This window comes from Balaenoptera musculus, chromosome 7 (genome assembly GCF_009873245.2).
Source record: "Balaenoptera musculus isolate JJ_BM4_2016_0621 chromosome 7, mBalMus1.pri.v3, whole genome shotgun sequence".
In the NCBI taxonomy this organism is placed as follows: domain Eukaryota; kingdom Metazoa; phylum Chordata; class Mammalia; order Artiodactyla; family Balaenopteridae; genus Balaenoptera; species Balaenoptera musculus.
This window is the reverse complement of record NC_045791.1, coordinates 31,969,045-31,989,034: the sequence shown is the minus strand read 5'-3', so window position 1 is coordinate 31,989,034 and position 19,990 is coordinate 31,969,045. Positions and strand designations below refer to the sequence as shown.

The following is a 19,990-nucleotide window of genomic DNA, read 5'->3' as shown; positions in this document are numbered from 1 at the left end:
ATATAATATTAACATATTTGTCTTCATACCAGTATAATCACAAAATACGATTTTTAATATTCCTATGGAGGAAGGGGCCCATGAAGGCAAAAGTGCCTAGGGCCCATAAAAGTCACTGTGTGGCCCCTGCCTATCCTACTCCCCATTTCCACCTGACCTTGTGGATCCTACTCATCCCTCAGATCTCAGCCAAAAAGCCCCTTCTTCAGAGATCCTTTGCCTGATTTTCCCAGACTATATGAGGTCCCTACATATGTTCTTGCATTACCTTATAATGTGGAAATGAAATAAATTGTGTAATTTTCTGTTTAATGAAATCAGGAACTGTGCCTACCTCATTTACCACTATGTTCCCAGTACAAAGCCTTATATGTATTGATGTGAGACCATGTAGGACTGAGAATTTTCTACTGTGGCTCCCTCAAGCCCTGGTTCAGGTTTCTGATCCCAAATCTACTACTTACTATTTAATCTCTTATTGACTCAGTTTCCTCATTTAAAAATGGGGATAATAATGGAGTTTTGAGTTAGAATGTGAATTAGAATAGTGACTGGCATATAGTAAACCCTATATATAAAGCCTCGTTACCCTTCTTCGTGTTATTAGATGATTACGAGAACACTACCCTTTTTATTAGTATTATCATCATTATTATTCCATACATTGGGTGAGTTAAGTAAATGTTTAAGTTTGTTAATTTCCTCCCTCTTACTATCTATTATGTAAATATGTTTTAAAAGAGGATGGAGTCATTTTAAGAACTTAAGTCACAAAGTTTTTAGAGAAGAGTTAGAGCAAAGAGCTATAAGGATGGAAGGAAATGGAGATTTTGGTAACTGAAAATACATAATTATCCATGAATTCAAAACCTCAGGGCTTTCAAAATAGCCACACTAACCAGTTCATAATTTTACATGATAACATCGGGCTAGAAGAATGTTTTCAGCAAAGAGTAGTAAATCAGAATTCTCTCAAACATAAATTTCCATGAAAATCTAATAAAAATGAGAGGTGGAATTTATTATCTCTTTTAAAAAAACTTACCCATTTCCCCTGAATAGATGCTCTACACAGTTGAACACAATTTTCAATAGTGATATTACTTTCTTGGGGTTACAATTTTTTATACATAATTCCATCTGAGGGTAAATAAAAAAACATACCCCTAAAGCAGTAAAAATAAAATAAAGCAACATTAAATGAAAAGCCTGCCAACGGTTTTCATTTTGGTAAACATTTATCTTAACATTTAAGCTTCAGACTCCTGAGATGACCCTTGGGATAAAATGACAGACTCAAGTCTTGATTCCTTCTGGTATTTCAAACAATACTCCACAAACTAAGGACCATTTATTTTGAGGATAAATGACTGTCTAGGAGGGTTAATGTCCTCGGGCTTTGCCTGGGGTCTGTAATCTCGCCTAATCATTATTCACAATCACCCAGAAAAGCCTCAAGCTAAAACTGTGATTGCTATTTAGAACTAAACTTGCAAATTCATTTAAAAAAATTCTTCTTTCATGATTTCATTTTTTTGTTTAATTCATGTGCACCTTTAGACATGAACTGCAGCAAACATTAAAACCTAGAGCAACAGTCAACATGTTGTGAGTGTTGCTTTCCTCATTAATTTATGAAAAAGATAAGCCATCTTTTTATTTGAAAACCAAAATAATTTTTATAAACGCAAAAATGAATTGAGGCATGCAGTATTCCCTGAAAATAAGGGAATAATCTAGAGTCAAATCATGCCACAAATTTCTTTAATTAGACCTTTCACATTTTTTTTCCTTAGCATGTAATTTCTTGCCATCTATCTTGCCAAAACTTTCCATTCCTGCTTTATCTCTAGGATTGACTGCTGGAATCCTCTCTCTGTTCTTCCAGTAACTCTGTCTACTTTAGTTGATAGAGAAATACAATTTCTTACTGATTATAACATTTAAGAGTCTCTTCTCTGAATAACAGCAATTAAGAGTGAGGGCTGGGCTTCCCTGGTGGCGCAGTGGTTGGGAGTCTGCCTGCCGGTGCGGGGGACGCGGGTTCGGGCCCTGGTCTGGGAGGATCCCACATGCCGCGGAGCAGCTGGGCCCGTGAGCCACAATTACTGAGCCTGCGCTCTGCAACGAGAGAGGCCGCGATAGTGAGAGGCCCACGCACCGCGATGAGGAGTGGCCCCGGCTTGCCACAACTGGAGAAAGCCCTCGCACAGAAACGAGGACCCAACACAGCCATAAATAAATAAATAAATAAATAAAAACAAATACTTTAAAGAGTGAGGGCTATGTGTCTCGGACTGCCTGGGTTAGAGTCAGATTCCTTACCTCTATAAAAGGGGATAATAAAAGATTTTACCTCAAAGCACACTGTAAAGATTAAATGAGATAAATAATTCAAAGTATTTAGTAGATTGACTGCTACATAGTAAGCACTGAATAATTGTTATTGTTGCTAATAATGATAACTTTTTAGAACCTTTTATTTATAATACTTCTTAAATATCTTCCGAGAAAACTGGATAAAAAAACATTCTTGTGACGTTGGATAAGCTTTAGTTAAGCTCTCTGCTCTTCTGTTTTCTCATTTATAAAATGAAATAATCTGGCAATATTAACCCAAAGGACTCTCTTAACTATAAAAACTTACATGATATTACTTAGCTGTGACGAAGGTTCAGATTTATTTTCCTTCTCTGCGTTTGATATGTATTGACAATCTTATTTCCAGTTGAGACTAACTCTGTTTTTTTTATCCTTCTTCTTTGAATAAGAATCATGTCTAATGATATTCTGTCTCTTTCTGGCATTAGTAATCATGAGATACTTTCTTAACTTCTTATGATGAACTTTTACATTCAGTATCAAACCCCAAAGAAGACCCTAAGATGGTATTGCTTTCTTCTGAACTCATAGCTCAAAAACTAATCAGATATTAACCACATATAACAAATGAAATTCTAACTAATCCAAGGATTAAAAAAAAACAACAAACCCTGTTATGTTTCTGGAGAGGCATATACAAAGTTCTACTCAAAAGGCTTGGAAAGTCTTTTTAATACAGTAACATAATTCACAATTTAGGATAGTGCCTTATGAGGACAGGAAAATAAAATTTATATCATGGTATAAGAAGAGTTATAGATTCTAATGAGGCATAACTTTAGTAGAAAAGGAAGCTGAAGCTTTTTATTAAGATATAACTTTAGTAACAAAAAAGTTATATGGATATCATACAGATATGTATATTTAATCAATGAGAGAGGCGTAACGTAAGTATTTAGTATAATTAAATTCTCATAGAGGCTATTTTAAAATCCTAAATTATGTAACAATAATCTTAACTAATGCTGACGTTTGGTTTAACATTATAAGTATCTTGTAGTGAAAGTCAGTGATTCCAGCAAGACAAATTATGGCAGATGTAAAATACAGGTTAGTTAAAAATACCTTTAAAGTCAGTGTGCATACTGAAGTATTTAATGATTTAATATCTGAATTTGCTTCAAAATAATACAGACGATATAAGTGAAACAAGATTAGCTGTGAGTTCTTAATTACTGAAGCCAGACTGAGGTACATGGGGGTTCATTATACTATTCTGCCAAATACTCTGTGTTTAAAACCGTCCATAATATACACAGTTCAAAAAAAAAGCCAATGTACCAGCAGACACCAAAGCCAGAACCCATGAGGAAGATGATAGATTTAACCTCATAAAAATGCTACTTTATATGGCAAAAAGAAAGTACATAAAACAAAAACAACCAGCTTTACAACAAATGTTAAAGGAACTTCCCTAGGTGGGAAAGAGACCAGCAACATAAAACAACCTTGTACACATATAGACTGCTATATCAAAACCTCATGGGAACAGCAAACCAAAAAATTACAATACATACACACAGAAAAAGAAAAAGAAACCCAAACACAACACCAAATATAGTTATCAAATCACAAGAGAAGAGAACAAAACAGAAAGGGAAGAAGAAAGACCTACAAAAACAAATCCAAAACAATTAAGAAAATTTCAATAGGAACACACATATCAATAATCACCTTAAATGTAAATGGATTAAATGCTCCAACCAAAAGAAAAAGACTGGCTGAATGGATACAAAAACAAGACCCATGTATACGCTGTCTACAAGAGACCCACTTCAGCTCTAGGGACACATACAGACTGAAAATGAGGGGATAGAAAAAGGTATTCCATACTAATAGAAACCAAAAGAAAGCTGGAGTAGCAGCTTTTTAATCAGACAAAATAGACTTTAAAATAAAGACTGTTACAAGACACAAGGAAGGACACTACATAATGATGAAGGGACCAATCCAAGAAGAAGACATAATTGTAAATATATATGCACCTAACATAGGAGCACCTCAATGTATAAGGCAAATGCTAACAGCCATAAAACGAGAAACTGACAGTAACACAATAATAGTGGGGGACTTTAACACCCCAATTACCCAATGGACAGATCATCCACATCGAAGATCAATAAGGAAACACAAGCCTTAAATGACACATTAGACAAGAGAGACTTAATTGATATTTATAGGACATTCCATCCAAAAGCAGCAGAATACACTTTCTTCTCAAGCGCGCATGGAACATTCTCCAGGAGAGTTCACATCTTGGTCCACAAATCAAGCCTCAGTAAATTTAAGAAAACTGAAATCATATCAAGCATCTTTTCTGACCACAACGCAATGAGATTAGAAATCAATTATAGGAAAAAAACTGTAAAAAACACAAACACATGGAGGCTAAACAATGTTACTAAACAACCAATGGATCACTGAAGAAATTAAAGAAGAAATAAAAAAATACCTAGAGGCAAACAACAATGAAGACACAATGATCCAAAACCTATGGGACGCAGCAAAAGCAGTTCTAAAAGGGAGGTTTATAACAATACAATCTTACCTCAGGAAACAAGAAAAATCTCAAATAAACAACCTAACAATACACCTAAAGCAACTAGAGAAAGAAGAACAAACAAAACCCAAAGTTAGTAGAATGAAAGAAATCATAAAGATCAGACCAGAAATAAATGAAATACAGATGAAGAAAACAATGGCAAAGATCAATAAAACTAAAAGCTGGTTCTTTGAGAAGATAAACAAAATTGATAAATCTTACATCAGACTCATCAGCAAAAAAAGGGAGAGGACTCAAATCAATAAAATTAGAAATGAAGAAGGAGAAGTTACAACTGACACCACAGAAATACAAAGCATCAAAAGAGACTACTATAAGCAACTATATGCCAATAACATGGACAACCTAGAAGAAATGGACAAACTCTGAGAAAGGTACAACTTTCCAAGACTGAACCAGGAAGAAATAGACAATATGAACAGACCAATCACAAGTAATGAAATTGAAACTGTGATTAAAAACTTCCAACACACAAAAGTCCAGGACCAGATGGCTTCACAGGTGAATTCTATCAAATATTTAGAGAAGAGTTAACACCAATCCTTCTCAAACTCTTCCAAAAAATTGCAGAGGAACAAACACTCCCAAACTCATTGTATGAGGCCACCATCATCCTGATACCAAAACCAGACAAAGATATCATAAACAAAGAAAATTACAGGCCAATATCACTGATGAATGTAGACACAAAAATCCTCAACAAAAGACTAGCAAACCAAATCCAACAACACATTAAAAAGATCACACACCATGATCAAGTGGAATATATCCCAGGGACGCAAGGATTCTTAAACATACACAAATCAATCAATTTATACACCACATTAACAAACTGAAGAAAAAAAACCATATGATCATCTCAATAGATGCAGAAAAAGCTTTTCACAAAACTCAACACCTATTTATGATAAAAACTCTCCAGACAGTGGACATGGAGGTAACATACCTCAACATAATAAAGGCCATATACAACACACCCACAGCAAACATTATTCTCAATGGTGAAAAACTGAAAGCATTTTCTCAAAGATCAGGAACAAGACAAGGATGTCCACTCTAGCCACTTTTGTTCAACATAGTTTTGTAAGTCCTAGCCACAGCAATCAGAGAAGAAAAAGAAATAAAAGGAATCCAAATTGGAAAAGAAGAAGTAAAACTGAAACTGTTTACAGATGACATGATATTATACATAGAAAATCCTAAAGATGCTATCAGAAAACTACTAGAGCTCATCAATGAGTTTGGTAAAGTTGCAGGATACATAATTAACACACAGAAATCCCTTGTAGTCCTACACACTAACAATGAAAGTTCAGAAAGAGAAATTAAGGAAACAATCCCATTTACCATCGCATCAAAAAGAATAAAATACCTAGGAATAAACCTACTTAAGGAGGCAAAAGACCTGTACTCTGAAAACTATAAGATACTGATGAAAGAAATCAAAGATGACACAAAAAAATGGAGAGATATACCATGTTCTTGGATTGGAAGAATCAATATTATCAAAATGACTATACTACCCAAGGCAATCTACAGATTTAATGGAATCCCTATCAAACTAATAATGGCATTTTTCACAGAACTAGAACAAAAAATTTTTACAATTTTACAACACAGAAGACCCTGAATAGCCAAAGCATACTGAGAAAGAAAAACAGAGCTGGAGGAATCAGGCTCCCTGACTTCAGACTATTCTACAAAGCTACAGTAATCAAAACCATATGGTAATGGCACAAAAACAGAAATATAGATCAATAAAACAGGATAGAAAGTCCAGAGATAAACCCACACACCTATCGTCAACTAATCTATGACAAAGGAGGCAAGAATATACAATGGAGAAAAGACAGTCTCTTCAATAAGTAGTGTGGGGAAAACTGGACAGTTACATGTAAAAGAATAAAATTAGAACACTCCTTAACATTGTACACAAAATAAACTCAAAATGGATTAAAGACCTAAATGTAAGGTGGGAAAGTATAAAACTCTTAGAGGAAAACATAGGCAGAACATTCTCTGACATAAATTGCAGAAAGATCTTTTCTGACCCACCTCCTAGAGTAATGAAAACAAAAACAAAAATAAACAAATGGGACCTAATGAAACTTAAAAGCTTTTGCACAGCAAAGGAAACCATAAACAAAATGAAAATACAACCCACAGAATGGGAGAAAATATTTGCAAATGAAGTGACCAGGGAGGGATTAATCTCCAATATATATAAACAGCTCATGCAGCTCAATAACAAAAAAACAAACAGGGCTTCCCTGGTGGCGCAGTGGTTGAGAATCTGCCTGCCAATGAAGGGAACACGGGTTCGAGCCCTGGTCTGGGAAGATCCCACATGCCGTGGAGCGGCTGGGCCCGTGAGCCACAATTACTGAGCCTGCGCGTCTGGAGCCTGTGCTCTGCAACGGGAGAGGCCGCGATAGTGAGAGGCCCGTGCACCGCGATGAGGAGTGGCCTCCACTTGCCGCAACTAGAGAAAGCCCTCGCACAGAAACGAAGACCCAACACAGCCAAAATAAATAAATTAATATTTAAAAACAAACAAACAAACAACCCAATCAAAAAATAGGCAGAAGATCTAAATAGACATTTCTCCAAAGAAGACATACAGATGGCCAAGAAACACATGAAAAGATGCTCAACATCACTAATTATTAGAGAAAAGCAAATCAAAACTACAATGAGTTATCACCTCACACTGGGCAAAATGGCCATCATCAAAAAATCTACAAACAATAAATGCTGGAGAGGGTGTAGAGAAAAGGGAACCCTCCTACACTGTTGGTGGGAATGTAAGTTGGTACAACCACTATGGAGAACAGTATGGAGGTTCCTTAAAAAACTAAAAATAGAAGTACCATACAATCCAGCAATCACACTCCTCGGCATATATCTGGACAAAACCATAATTTGAAAAGACACATGCACCCCAATGTTCATTGCCGCTCTATTTACAATAGCCAAGACATGGAAGCAACCTAAATGTCCATCGACAGAGGAATGAATAAAGAAGATGTGGTACATATATACAATGGAATATTACTCAGCCATAAAAAAGAACAAAATAATGCCATTTGCAGCAACATGGATGGACCCAGAGATTGTCATACTGAGTGAAGTAAGTCAGACAGAGAAGGACAAGTATCGTATAATATCGCTTATATATGGAATCTAAAAAAATGATACAAATGAACTTATTTACAAACTAGAAACAGAGTTACAGATGTAGAAAACAAACTTATGGTTACCAAGGGGGAAAGTGGCAGGGAGGGATTAATTGGGAGATTGGGATTGATATATACATAGTACTATAAATAAAATAGACAATCAACAAGGATCTACTGTATAGCACAAGGAAGTCTACTCAATATTCTGTGATAACCTATATGGGAAAAGAATCTGAAAAAGAATGGATATAGGTATATGTGTAACTGAATCACTTTGCTGTGCACCTGAAATGAACACAACATTGTAAATCAACTACACTCCAATATAAAATTAAATTAAATTTAAAAAAGTTTAAAAAGAAGCATTCTAGCCAAGGAGCATTTATATTCTATTATTTCTAGTCATAATATATGTACATAAGTATATAATAATATATAATGAATAATTATATATGTATTATTATGCATCATATAGACATATATCAATAAATTCAGAAAGACATATGACAACATATAAAAAGTACTTATCTCAAGGTGGTAAGATTACTATACTTTTCTGTATTGTCTTTTTTTTTTTACAATGAACATGTATTAATTTTATAATAGAAATATTCTTTAGAGGTGTTTGTATGTCTTAACTATTTTGAGAAGTCTGGCATTTTATTTATTTTTATTTATTTTTTGAATTTTAGAATTTTATTTATTTTTTTATACAGCAGGTTATTAGTTACCCATTTTATACATATTAGTGTATGTATGTCAATCCCAATCTCCCAATTGGCATTTTAATCTATAGATGTCAGATGTTTTTCATATTCAATAAATATTAAGTTCACAGACAAGAAAACTATAATTATATGAAGAATTCATGGAGAGAAAACAACTCCTACCTTCTGGAGAGAAACTGATAAAAACATAACATGTGCTGTGAGACCCAGCAGCGTAATGGAGGCGGTAAATCTCTAGATGCTCTATGCCTTTACGAGTCCCTATAAAGGAGTACCTCTTCTCTCTGTAACAGAAATAACATAGACACACACATTTATTTAAAGAACAGGCTGAATGAAAATTATCCTTAAGTACACAGTGGAGCTATACAGGCTGCTGCCTGTTTTCAAGTGGGGTCTCAGAGAAAAACAGCTGGAAATATTACCACTTTTTTTAAAAAATAAATTTATTTATTTATTTATTTTTGGCTGCATTGGGTTTCTGTTGCTGTGCGCAAGCTTTCTCTAGTTGCGGTGCGTGGGAGCTACTCTTCATTGCAGTACGTGGGCTTCTCATTGTGGTGGCTTCTCTTGTTGCAGAGCATGGGCTCTAGGCGTGCAGGCTTCAGTAGTTGTGGAAAGCGGGCTCAGTAGTTGTGGTTCGTGGGCTCTAGAGCGCAGGCTCAGTAGTTGTGGTGCATGGGCTTAGTTGCTCTGCGGCATGTGGGATCTTCACAGACCAGAGATCAAAGCCGTGTCCCCTGAATTGGCAGGCGGATTCTTAACCGCTGTGCCACGAGGGAAGTCCTATTTTTTTTTTTAATTTACCATTTTAACCATTTTATTTATTTCCTTTTGACTGTATCGGGTCTTAGTTGCGGCATGAGGGATCTTTGTTGTACCATGTGGGCTTCTTAGTTGCGGCATGCATGCGGGATCTAGTTCCCTGACCAGGGATTGAAGCCAGGCCCTCTGCACTGGAAGTGTGGAGTCTTAACCACTGGACCACCAGGGAAGTCCCCCATTACCACTTATTTGTTATATGACCTTGGGAACATTACTTATCCTCTCTGTGCCTTAGTTTCCTCATCTGTAAATAGGGATAATAACAGTACCCAAGTAGAAGGGTTATTATAAAGATTATATTCATAAAGTACAACAGTGTCAGATACAATAACAATAGTGTATGCCATATATGTGGTTTTTAAAGATAAATACCTGAGTGGGGTTGATTATATTAATAGAGACTCTTCACAGAGCATATTACTTTCAGTGATATTTTACTTCTGTTAACATCTCAAGTAATTCTCACTTCAGTGCTATGAATGGATATTATTACCACCTGGCCCTCAGCTTTGCAAATCAGAAACTTGATTTTATCAGAGCTCCCCAAACTGTTACAAACTCACAAGAACTGATAAATTTAAAAAGGCAACTTTTTGTTGTTCCAAAATGATAGCAGATGGACTGGATATAATACTATTTCCTGCTACCTGGTCTATTTAAGTACAAACCACTTAGCAATTACCTGTTCAGTGTAAAGATAAAGCAAGTAGAATTGAAAAACTCAAACTGGACCTTCCATCAAACCATAGTAGTGTGCTTTTCTACTGTGTTACTAATCTCCTCTTACACTTGATATGATACCTTGAGAAAGCATCACCAATGGAATATTCTTGCCAAGAATGTTTAATCTCAATCTAATAATCAAAAACAAAAATCAGAAAAATCTAAATTAAGGGACATCTTGCAAACAATTTGCCCAGACTTTTAAAACATGTCAACAACATGACACAAAAAGTCTGGGAATTTTTCTTTTTTTTAAGTTTAAAGGAGATTAAATGGATATGACAACTGAATACAATGCACGATCCTGAACTGGATCTTGGAATCAGGGGAAAAAAAGACAGCTATAATTACTGAACAGTTGGGAAATTTAAAATACAGACTTTTAAAATCCTTATTAGTTAATACATTTAAAATTAGGTGGATTATTCCTGTAAATAAAAATTATTCATTCATGCGTTTATATGCATCATAGTTAATTAAACATCTATTCAGCGTGATAGGCCTGCAGATAATAAAAATTCTTGCAAGTAACAGACCCTAAAATACAGTCTTGGCCTGGCCAAAGAGGTCAGGTGAAGGGTAGTGCGGGCCCTTCTATCTTAGTCTGGCAACTCAGCAAAGTGGCTAAACCACCATCTGATATATTTGGGACTCAGGCCATCTTCCTACTGAAGTGTTTTCCCTTCTAATGAAGGGGAAAAATTCAGAATGTTCGAGCAGGCTGCTGCTTCATGCAGCCTTCAATAAAGTTCTACAAGAAAGAGTGGCACATCAGGAAGCAGAGAAGGGAAAAAAAGATAGCTTTGCCAAAAGAGCTACTTTCTGTCTGTGGCTGAGCGTCAGATGATCTGGAGCTCGGCAGGACTGAAGAAGCCAAATTATAAATGTTTTATAATTATCTTTTATTTATTTTTGAATAGGTTATTTGCATGATATAGAATTTGAGAGATATAAAAAGGCAGTGAAAAATTTCCCATCCAGTCTTGTCCCCCAGACATCTATTTTCCCTCCCCAGAGGCAATCCCTGCTACCGCTCATGTATTCTTCCAGAAATGTTTAATGCATTGCCATATCTATACATGTATTTACAGAAATGGAGCAGGTTATACACTCTGTTCTATACCTTGCTTTCCTTATGTAATATGTTTTGTCAATTGATGACTTCAGTACATAGAGAGCTGCATTATTATATATTATTTTCATAAAGCTTATACTGTAAAAACTATAGAGTAGATAAGAACTCAAGAGGACACAACAGGTGTTTTCCCATGGAAAGGAAAAAAAAATACTGGCCACCAGACAAAAAAGAGCATTGAGGTATCTGAATGTAGAGTACTGAAGATGACAACTGAGAAAGGTAGCTGGGAGGATTTGTCTGAAGACATCTTTGGATTCAGAGAATACCAGTGCATTGTGGCAGAACATCTGAAAAGTTACTGAAGCCTTTGACATGAGAGGGGTGCAAAAGTGGCTAAGACTGATCTGGCAGACATTAAGGAGACTGGGGTTTGAGGAAACAGGGTGAAGAGTACCTGGTCCTCACAACTGGAGACCACAGCAAGAACCGCAGCAGTAGACTAAGTATATGAAGTCCAGAGGCCCAGCAAGAGGAAACACATCTCAGTGGATGACGGCACATGGTGCCCAAATGCCAAGGGCCCTGAGTAACTCAGCAGAGACCAGCAAGCAGAGAGAAGAATGTGGAAGCCCATGCTTATCTGCTGATATCAGGATGATACGAGTCTCCCCAGGAACTTGGGGAAGAGCAGAAGGGAAGAAGAGGATAAGAAGAAGAATCTTAGTTTAAAGCCTAAATTGACTCAATTTTAACTCAGAAGTGACCAAGGTGCTACCAGTTGGTAAGATTAAGTTTTCCTTTATCTATGGAAGTGATGGGGTGGGGGGACCAGGAGAAGAGGTTTGTGAGTTAATTCTGTTTCACACATAGGCAAACAGTATTTTACACACTTAATAAAATTTAAACCTACATAGCTCATAAGGCTGTTATAAGGATTCAATGAAATGGTTGTGTGAAAATGTACAAAGAATAAATGGTGTGATTTTCTGGTTACAATTTTTTTTATATCTTCATTGGAGTATAATTGCTTTACAATGTTGTGTTAGTTTCTGCTGGTTACAGTTTTTGATAGCAACCTTTCTGTGACTTCCCTCCAAGTTCTGGGGAACTTCACTGTGGTCCCATAATTCCAGATTTTATTATACATGCCCACTTCCAAAGAGTATTAGCTTTGAAGTAAGTGAATCCTCAGTTCAAATTCTACCTCTGTCACCCACTAGCTGTAAGAATCTGGGGAAGTAACTTAACTTCTCTGAGTCTCTGAACCTTTATTCATAAAACATAGTGTGACAATCAAAAATTATGTTATACTGTATTAAGTGAAATAATGAAATGTACACATGATATTGTCTTTAATAACCAAAGATCATTGTATACATATATTATGTATATAATTATATGTATATATATATATATAATATATATTATGTATTAAGATAATGAAACAAACAATTACTTCCTCTAAAGGTTAAACAATGTTGCCCAGTTTTTGATTTGGAAATTTTGATAATCTTGTCCATGTCCTGACTCTAATATATTGAGCTCTGTAATATATGGCTCTTGGTTATTGTTCCCAGGGCGATGGAGTACTAAACATCCCCACACACTGTGAAGAAAGCAGGCCTGTGTCATAATAAAAGCATTCAATATAAAATATATGATACATAAACAGCAATCTCTTCAAATCTTACTCTGAGACTGAGTATAGGGATTGGATATGGTAATTTCCCATTTTCTTAAAATAGAAATTGTCTTTTTAAAAAAGATATTTTTTAAAAAAGGTATTTATCTCAAATCTAACACATGTTAGAAAGAAAAAACTACTCAGTAGATAATCATGTTGATTTCTGGTTAAAGATGGTAGATTGAACATATACTTAATTCCATCCCCTTTCAAAACCACATTAAAATACAGTATAATATTAAATATTTCATTAAAAAGCATGAAACAAGAAAGAAAAAGAGAATGAGAGATGAATGACAGTACCAAAATTTGGAAACTAGACGGCAGAAGGACTACAGCTAACTGACTTGGCAAATCCTAACAAACTAAATCTTAAACCAGTAGGAGGTAAAGCCAGGAAAAAATTTTATTTGCATTACAGTTTTCAAGAAACTTAGTAACTGGTAGCACCCAGACTTATGGAAGTAGGTTAAAGGTAGAAATAAGAGCAAGGCTGGTTGGAAGCCTGTTTAAGAATTAGTCTCTTGCATTCCCTCTCCACCATCCGCAACTGGACAAGTACCCCTCCCTCTATCATCCTAGCAGAAGACAATGTTTATTCTTTGGAGTGGTAAAACAGAAGGTTCCCAAACTGGGAAATTTGGAGAATTCTGGTCAGCAGAGTACTCTACTGAAAACAGAACTGAATGAAATTTTATACTTTGAATATGAGATCCCAAGTCCTCTTCTACTTAGTTTGTAAAATAAACTAGTAGCGCATCTTATAACCTCTAGGTAGGAGAGTGAAAGACTCTTCTTTGGAGAATCTAACTGGATTAAAAAGAAGGTTCTCAATAAATTGACGCTGGGAGTTCCTGAACAAAACAGCATAGTCAGATCTATGGAATCCACAGTCATCAAGCCCCAATTATGTATTATCTAGATATCCCCCTTTCTTATCACCTTAAACATGAGCAGTGGGAAATTAATGGATTAAATGTGAAGCTGAAAAAAAATCAAGAAGTAGAAATATAATCATTTATTTAGAGATACTCTTCTTCATAAATACTAAAAGAAACACCTAAAAAGAACCAAAAGTGATTGCTTCTGGTAATTGGAAAAATGGTGAAAAGAGGTATAGAACAGGAAACTGCTAATTTCTTTTAAAAATAAGTCTTGTAGGACTACTTGATTTTTTAAACAATGTGCATGTGTAACTTTGATAAATATAGAACAAAACAGTATAAAATTAACATTAACAATGATCTGTAGGAACTTAGCAATTCAAATTTAAATTCTTAAATGTGGCTGCGTATGAACTGCTGTATTGTCCAACCTTAAAGGGTAAGTTTCTAGAAAACAGGTGTTACACCAGACAAATATCTGCTATGGCAGCCAGCACATGGCAGGTAACTAAACATTGCTACTTTAACTGGTAACAATGAAAAACAAAAACAGGCCCTGTGGTGGGTTCTAGACCTCCTGGGTTCAAATCTTGACTCTAACCCTTTCTAGTTATACAGTCTTGGACAAGATATTAAATCTCTTTTTGTTTATGCTTCCTTATCTGTAAAATCCTCATTTCATAGGAATGTTGTGAGTGTTAACATATATTATAGGAAGAGTGTTTAGCACAGTGCCTGAGGCATAAGGAATGGTTAATAAATGCTAGCTATTTTAATTTTAATCCCAAAATCTTAACTCTGGATATTAAGGATCATGTCTACTGTAACTCCTCCTACTCCCTTGCACAGACCTTACGACATTTTATTTCCCACAAATGTCTTGTTCAACAACTCTAACCCTAACCATCACCCTAAAATCAATATTGCCCGGTTCACTTCAAAACACAAACTAGAAATAAATATCTGGAACCACCTCTTTTGTCTTATCCATTCTTACTTTCCTTTTCCTTTAAGGCAGCCTGGAGCAGGATTTGTAACCAGAGGACCTAAGTTTGGGTAGGTCATTTAGCCTCTCTGACTATCCATTTTCTCATCTGTAAAGTGGAGATGATAATACCTGCTGGAGTGGATACTTGAAGTTTGCCTCTCCACCATGCTTTTCTGCTACTTCTGCTAACTGTATACCAATTTTCCTTTTGACAACTCACCCGTTCGACAGCTTTAGAGGTGGGCCTAGCTGCCAAAGCCAGTCAGCATAGCCCCCTATCCCTCTGTCCACAGTGAGGTTTCCAAGGATGGATACTTAATCAGATCAGGACCACTGACACTCAAAACTGTCAGTGACACCAACAGTGGAGCTGACAATGAAGCCAATTCAGGGGATAAGAACTGGGAGCCTCAGATTAGTCTTTCTGGAGACCATTCTATCCTATAAACCACAATATCTCCTTTTAGCCTAAGCTTGTGTGTGTGGAGTGGGGAGGGAGGGGCGGGGGGAGGGGAGGGCAGAGAGGGCGAGTGTTCTTCAGTTAAATGAATCTTAACTCCTACCAACCATGTAAGTATTATCTCTACTGTTTCTAAGATCAACTGAGATAATAAATATAAAAATCTTGGATAAACGTAAGAGTATGCAAATGTTAATTGTTAAAAATTGTAATAACATAAGCCCAATTTCTTCACAAAGTATACTATCCTTGTAATAGTTATAACTTATTTTCACAAAAATAAAGTACCTTATTAAAAATCTGGACATGATGGATAGTATTTGTGAATATATATTTTGCATAAAAAATATAAGAATGCACAATTGTCCAAATTATTCCAGGTCATGCATGTGACAGCAGCTCAGACGGCTTCCTTATCTACCAAATTTAAAAGGTTAGGCTAGTATACCCCAAATCTCTATTTTACCCTTTGATATATAAAGTTGTATGCTCCATAAACCTATTTGAATCCTTTTGAAAATATGTATTCTGTACTAATTACTTACAAGTGAATTTTATCAGACTTAATTAGTAAAGTCTAGAGTAGTACAATTATTTTATTATTTATAAGTAAAACACGAATTAAAGAGAAATTGAAAAATGGTACCTAGTCCCTAAAAAGCTGATTTTATAAATGTATAAAATAAAATACTCTGAAGTCAGAATAAAAACTAGAAATAAATGATATGCCAAATGACCTCAAAGGCTATAAAAAGGCATCTGTTTTCTTAAATAGATCCATCTCTTCCTGTCTACAGGATTAATCTGACTGACAATTCTTTTCTTTCTGGCTAAAGCAAAAGTAAACTTTAGCTCAACTCCTGTTTCATTTCTCAGAAACGAAATAAGTGCAATTGAAATAAATGCTGCTTTACAGTATTTGCTTCATCTGATATCTCCTAGGTCTTATCTCTAGATTATGCTCCTTTAGGTAAAGGATGAGATAATCACGTAATAAGGATGCCTTTGGTCTCATCTTCCATTATCAATACCTAATGATAACAATGAATATAATAATGAGAAAATCATAAGCATGAATGTATACATTTTTTTCATGATGGAAAATATCCAATACAAAATGGAAAAAAAAAACTGGGTTGTAATGGCATTTTTTAAAGAAAGAAAATGATGAGATAAGAATGCTATTCTTTAATTAAAAACAAGTTATAATATCAGGGTCACTGGTAAAAGTTTAATACCAATTAAAAATAGTATTAGACAGATAATTAGTCAGGAAACATAATAAAATGCTTAAATTCCAGTCCAACAAAACCAACAACTCTTCTTAATAAACTGGATTATGAAGAATGTGGTATTTTAATAAATATACTTTAAGTCAGTTTTGTCCTTCAAAATGGTTATCTTCAGAGGCTGTAAACCAAGCCCAGAAATGCCAGAATTGTGAAAAATATTTCTGGAATTTCTCTTTTGTAATTGACTCTACAGTTAACTTTTGTACCACACAAGATCCCTTGTTGTTTCTGACCCCAAAAGGCATACATAACTTTTGACCCACTAAGCTTAGTTTGACATGACATTTAGTTGGTTTAAGAATTCAGATGAAACTAGTATGTGCATGCAAAATAGTATGTTAAGGAACAAAAGCAATTCCATAAATATTTTGTGCAAAGGCAGTATCCATGGAGTAAGTCTACAGTTTCCAAAAGTGCTTCTGAGAGTCAAAAAATAATATTTTAAAATGTTGTTTGTCGCCTTCCCTATAACTATGTCTTAAATTAAGAATAAAATAGCAGTCTGAATATGCAGACATAAAATATCAAATTTCAGATTGTGAGAATAACTTTTTTTAAAACAGCAGCTTCTAAAAATTAATTCAATTTAACATTTATTGAATGTATTCTATATATCTACAGGAGTGCTAGGTACAATAGAAAACAGCAAAATAAGTAATGTACAGGCCAGGTGTTCAGAGCAATTATAAGCTAAGTGGAAGAGAAAGTTACGTACAATAACCAGTACAACATTCTACTTCAGTTCTAGACTTAAACATTCTAAATAAAGCTAAAATCTTAGTTATATAAGCTAATTTACATTCAAACGTTTTAGTCCATAGTTTCTCATGTCATTCCTTTTACCACTAGCATTGTGTACCATTATAAGTACATATCACATCACATTGTATAAACTTATTTATATATCTGCTCCCTCAGCTGGTCTATGGGCTCCTCCACATGAACTAGAGGTCATGGCACAACATCTACTGTAATGTACATGAAAACAACTGTGTGAATCATAAGGCAGGAAGTTAAATTACTGAAAGAAAGGCAAAGTGGTATGAGAAAATCAGAAAAGGAATGGTTTTAATTCCCACTGGAGAACGCTTCAAAAACAAGGGAGCATTTAAAGAAAACTGAGATCTTAATACACAGAAACATAACAAGAGAGAGAGGATTATGGGCAGATGGAACAGGAAAAGTTTGAAAAACTACGAAGGTAAAGAAGGTACTGGGTATGCTTTAAAATATTCATAATCCAGTATCACTGGAATTCCAAGCTTTTGTGATTGATTGATAGATGTATTAACTATAGGGAGGGGTACTGGGAATAACACTTAGACAAATTAGCAGCAATCTGAGTGGGTCATCTTTCCCAGACCTGTACTACCAGGGGACCAACAGTACAGGTCTATCAAAATGGTGCCACAAAAAATGGCCTTTGAAAATCTATTCATATGTCTGAACACAATTCAGATGTCTATATTATTTTAGAATAATGTAGAGCACTCCTTACCAAATGGCATTTCATGGACTAATACACTCTTAGAGAAATGCAAACATTTGCAGAACCCAGTTCAATTCAGTATGTTTTCCCAAATAATTTGACCATGGAACATTTTTGCCATAAAATTCCTGTTAACATCTCAGTTTGGAAAATATTATTGTAATTTCCCTATTTTTAATATATAAGGTATCACTATACTTTAACTTAAAATTTGAGTCATCAACTGGGTTATTTCATGCATTATGATGTTATATTACTACTGGGAACAACTCCTAAATATCCACCAATTTGGTAGCAAACAGAGGATATGAGACAGTATCATAATAAGAAATTATCAATATAAGTTTACTTCATCTTATATACCCAAACCTACATGGATTATTTAATAGTTTATGGTGGATTAATCATAGGCTACAGTGAAATTTAGTCAGATAAACATAAGGTTTGATTTAGCTACATCTCCTTAAAAAATATAAAGAAACTGGAAACAAGATGAATGTCTACAAATAGGGGAATAGTTAAAAAAATTTTGGTACCTCCATACTACACAATATTGCAGTCATTAAAAAAATAAATTAGAGCTATTTCTACAAAGCACTGTAGAGTGAGAAATGCAAGGTGCAGGTGTGTGTGTGTGTGTGTGTGTGTAACCCCATCTTTTAAAGCAATGAACAATTCCTCTCTCTATATGTGTCCATGTATATATGTGTATACACATTAAGTATATGGAGGATATATACTAGATTAAGAAAAAAGACTGCATAAAAATATGATACTTTTACTGGTATATAAAATAAAAATAAGAGCTAAGAAAATGAAGAATATTAAGACCTAGAGAAATTACATCAAAGTTGATTAAAACTAATACAATAAATCTTTCCTATTTGATTTCTTTGATGAATTCCCATTAATTATGGTAGGGGCTGGGGCAGGTGGGATGTACATTTCGTAGCATGAGTTATATATTCTTTCATGGTTTGATTCCTACTTTTCTCACATTCCCAGTATATATTCTACATTCCAGCTATAGTAAACAACCTAGCATTTACTGGGATACTCTGTGCTACTTCATAATCCTGTGCCTTTGTACACACCGTGTCCATTGCCCGAAATGTCCTTTTTCTTGCTTCTCTGCATGTTGAACTCTTAAAAAGTTTATGTGTAAGACTTAGTCAAATAAATATTAAAAATACAACCTGTTGTATAATAAGCATTGAGTAAGTATTACAGGAATTCAAAGTCCTGACTGGAGTAGTCAGGAAAAGCTAGTAAATGAATTAGGTCTTGAAAGATTAGCACTTGAACAGAAGTGAGGAGAGAGGGTACAGGCATACCTCGGAGATATTGCAGGTTCAGTTCCAGACCACGGCAATAAAGCAAATATTATTCTCAAAAAGCAACTCACACAAATTTTTTGGTTTCCCAGTGCATATAAAAGCTATGTTTACCCTCTACTGTTGTCTATTAATTGTGCAATAGCATTATGTCTAAAAAACGGTGTACATACCTTAATTAAAAAACTTTATTGCTAAAAAATGCTAACAAACATCTGAGCCTTCAGTGAGTCATAATCTTTTCCCTGGTGTAAGGTCCTGCCTCGATACTAATGGCTGCTGACTGATCAGGGTGGTGGTTGCTGAAGGCTGGGGTGGCTGTGGGAATTTCTTAAAATAAGACAACAGTGACGTTTGGTGCATTGATTGACTCTTGCTCTC

The 19,990-nt window shown here is 35.0% G+C and overlaps 1 protein-coding gene across 5 annotated transcripts in view; it reads right to left on the bottom strand.

Moving 5' to 3' along the window:
• The window catches only part of MBD5 (methyl-CpG binding domain protein 5), a 154,986-nt gene extending 135,355 nt beyond the window's left edge, over positions 1-19,631 (bottom strand). For 4 of the 5 annotated variants that reach the window (XM_036857404.1, XM_036857402.1, XM_036857406.1 and 1 more), the window contains exons 1-2: positions 11,933-11,978; positions 9,015-9,136 (exon numbers count right to left, since the gene is read on the bottom strand). The gene's annotated coding sequence lies outside the window, so the exon portion shown is untranslated. Of the gene's footprint in view, positions 1-9,014; positions 9,137-11,932; positions 11,979-19,609 lie in introns of those variants that run through there. The other variant, XM_036857401.1, reaches the window with a different exon arrangement.
• Between the last annotated feature and the right edge of the window lie 359 nt (positions 19,632-19,990).